Here is a 3,930-nt window from a genome sequence, read left to right as displayed (position 1 = left end):
TACTCATTAACATACAAACATTTCTAAATATCTTTATATTTTTTCTGTTTTATAACATTATTTTATCAATTGTGGAGGATGAGGAGAGCCCACCTGCCCTCACCCATCCTCACCACCTTCTACAGAAGCACCATAGAGAGCGTTCTGACCAGCTGTCTCACTGTTTGGTGTGGAGGCTGCAGCGCCTCAGACTGGAAGAAGGTAAAAACAGTGGTTCCTAGAATTTCTAAAAGTAGAATAGGAGGCAGATCTTTTAGTTATCAGGCTCCTCTCCTGTGGAACCAACTACTAGTTTTAGTCTGCCATATTTACTTATTTGGACTGCACTGGACCTTTCCATATCAGTGCCTTTTGCACCATGTTTGTAAACTGTTTTTTTTCCTTTTATCCTACAACTGTTGACGTTCTGATCACTGTTGCACTTTAAAAATGAAATGTTTGTTTCATTTTACTGTTGTAAGTTGCTCTTTCACTGTTGAAAAACTGTATGCATCAAACTTTATTGTTATTTTGTATACGCAGAGTGTATACAAAATGACAATAAAGTTTGTCTAAGTCTAATTATTTTAATTTGATTCAGATTTACTTTGTCCGTACATTGTGATCAATGCTATCATTAAATTAGCTGGTCAACTCAGGTCTGCTTTTCCCACTGTATGCAGATCAGAGCCGAGGTGATTCTAACACGCATTTTCTTGCCGATTCGTTTGACCTAGACATGGGTGGTGAGCTGTTCCAACTGCGAAATAAAGCTAATTGTTCACAGGTGAAAATAGGGTTTTTGGCCAATAGAAAAGGGGTATTTTTTGTGAAAATGCACCCATTCCCCAAACAGATCTGTACTCACAGTAACTCCTTAGCTGAACCATCAATGTCCATTTAAACAGAGAATTATGACTAATTTCTAAATCCAATCAGGTGTTTTAGGTCATGTTTGAAACACTTTGGGAAAACAAAGAACAAACCTTTAATGAAAGAAAGTAGCATCATAATCTGAGTCCTTTAGGTTCCCAAGCTGCTGAAAATTGTATTGGTTTTTTTGTGTGGTTTTGTTCAACCAGTAAGGATCTGGCTCCAGTTCTAACCCTGGCATTGCTTGGTATAGAAGAGCTTCTTTAGGTCAATGCAAAAAACACAAATGGTTGATTAAACAGGTGATCTTGAAAGGCTGCAACCCGGGCACCTGTTCTAATTTTAAAACCCATGGCTTTAGTCTCAAGGTGTAAGTCTCACTTTGCCCTCGTGTATCAAACCTCAGCTACCAAACTTTTGGCCTCATTTATGAGTTGTTCTTTAAATAACGGCAGCAGCACTGCCACGCTAAGTGAATGTGGCTTCTCCAGCATGTGACCAAAATGAAAGAGTCCAGTTTAAGAAATCAACTGGGGGTACGTCTCAATCAGCGGCACCCTTTCGTTACAATCTGCATTGTGGTGCGACATACGGCTAACACGCTCAGATCAGCATGTCAAAGAACACGGACCCAAAGTGTCAACACCTGGGTCTGAAAAAATACAGTAAGATGTGCAGGGTAGTGCTTGTACTCCATGGCAGTGACCTACTGGCAAACAGAACACAGACTTCAGACGTTTGTCAGATGTTTTCTTGTTTATACATCTGGACTGAACCACAGACCACTGTTTATGGTGGCTATATATGTTAGAATCTCTCTTTATAAGTACAGTATTAGCTATATCAATGGTAAAAGATCAATAAAGATATATTTTGCCAATCTAGGTAACTTTTCAAAAATAGCTGAAAATGTAAATTATCTCTGTTCATACGAGAGGCCAGAGGCTTGGCTGTGCCCTCATGATGTCAGGGGTGTGATGCATGTGTGTGCCAGGCCAACAGAGGTTTCTGCCCCCCGATCAGTGATGGAGTAGTCCTCACCAAGGTGCAAATGAAGGCTTGAGGGTCACAGGGCCACAGGCAAACAGTAATGAAACAGCAATGTGACCCGCAGCTGGCAGGGACCAACTCAGCAGAGCAAAGGTGAAGTCCTCAAGCTCTGGAATCTCCCAGTTTTCCACTTTAGTGCAATTCCAGTTCAAGCAGGTTATCCCTGTAGCATTTACCAATGTATATTGGATGTTGTGGTTGCTTGTTAAACTCAGCAAGATTAACTGAGTTAGAACGTTGTTAAAGACCAAAAACAGCCAAGGCTGTTTGCAAAATTTATTTTAAACAAAAAATATACCTTTTTTTACAGGGCTCGATGTTAACCATTGCCCGATCGCCCGGGGCAAGTGGTTTTTATTGTCGGGAGAGTACAAATTTCATTGCATTTGCTCGGCGGGCAAGTGCAATGATGCAAAAAAAAACTATTTATCACTCAAAATTACTTTAAAATCACCGACATTCGCTGAAAACGACCCACAAGCGTTGCCGGGAGCCATTTTTGTTGTTTTGTACACATTCTCGCGTGATTTGAAAAAGCCACGTGATTTTCCGCTAGATGGCGTGATTCAGCTCTTGGGGAGAGAATTCTGCAGAGTAGCAACTAGATGATGAATTTTATCTATACTATAATACACGCTAGATTAAAAATGATCAGTCAGGGATTAGGAAAATAATAATAATTGTATGCGCACAGTGTAAATATTCCAATCATATGGCAGTCTTCTGTACAGTGATGCAGGTCATACATTAAAAATGTTCATTACATTTTTTTCTCTTAGACATTGGAGTGGTACATTTAAATGTTATAGAGCTAAACATGTTAAATTGGTGAGAAGTAGTAGTGTAAGTTTTTAACCTGTTTTTTTTTTTAGATTTTTAACATTACAATGTATATTTTTCCAAGCACACAACAGTTTCAAGCAAAGTTTAGTTTGAAAAGAATGTGCAGGAAGGTTTGAAAAGCATGTTAACACTGTAATGTAGGCTTGAGTTCATTATCTGACGCATGCATATACACACCAGGAACCTGTAAAAACATACTGTAATTACAAAAAAACATTTAAAAAACAAACATGTTTCATTGATATATATACAAAAATGATATTAGGAACTATATACAAACATTATACTGGGCAAGTAAAAATTGTTTCTGGGCAAATGAAACGTGAAAGCCACTTGCCTGAAGGGCAAGTGGTAAAAACCCTTAACGTCAACCCCTGTTTTATTTATCAATTTGTGTTTAAAATAAAATTAAAACTTGGTGATGAACTAGAACTATATTGCAGTTAAATTTTTGCTCCGTATCCATGGAAGCCATCTACAGCTTAGTCAGGCTTCGCTTGAGGTCATTTATTTGAGTTTCTGCACAGATTTAATCTGCAGCAGAGCAGAGTTTCAAAAGTTGGATTTCCAATGTGCTTCCAAGGTTAGAGGTTGTTTCTCCACCACCAGGTTGACATCACTGGAGTTTATGACTTCAATAATAGTTATCTAACTATCATATATATTATATTACTACTAGTTATCGCATTTTCAATGTTAAAATCACATAATATATTTGACTGAACAATGATTCTTCCTCAGAGCTTGTCACTCAGTAGAAAACCTTAACGCTTATGTTTAAAAAAGACCTGAACTTTAGAGGCTGTTTATGATCTCTTAACAGAGTCCAGCTAATGTGTGATTTTCTTATGATGTGTGTTGCATTTGATTAATATAATGTTATAGCTATTAAATTACTGCCTTGATATAGATTAAAGATTATACACCAGAAAGTTTATATACTTGTAAAGTTGCCCTTAATTCGATAATTAACAGATTACTACACTGATCTCTTGTTTTCCAATTGAATTCTGTGTATGTTTGTGTGTTTTTGAGCAGTTATCCAGACTCTGTTGTTTGCTGACGGTCTTTGCTCAGTCTGGAGCAGTAAACAGGCCCTGCTGGGCCCCGGGCCCCTGTGCTGACTGAAGCTTTTGTCCGCCGGCATGGCAGATCTGCTCCGTACACCCCAACCTGCAGCCTCTG

The sequence above is a fragment of the Cyprinodon variegatus genome, unplaced genomic scaffold (genome assembly GCF_000732505.1).
Source record: "Cyprinodon variegatus isolate N-32 unplaced genomic scaffold, C_variegatus-1.0 Scaffold265, whole genome shotgun sequence".
NCBI lineage: Eukaryota > Metazoa > Chordata > Actinopteri > Cyprinodontiformes > Cyprinodontidae > Cyprinodon > Cyprinodon variegatus.
Note: the sequence above shows the minus strand (reverse complement) of the source record.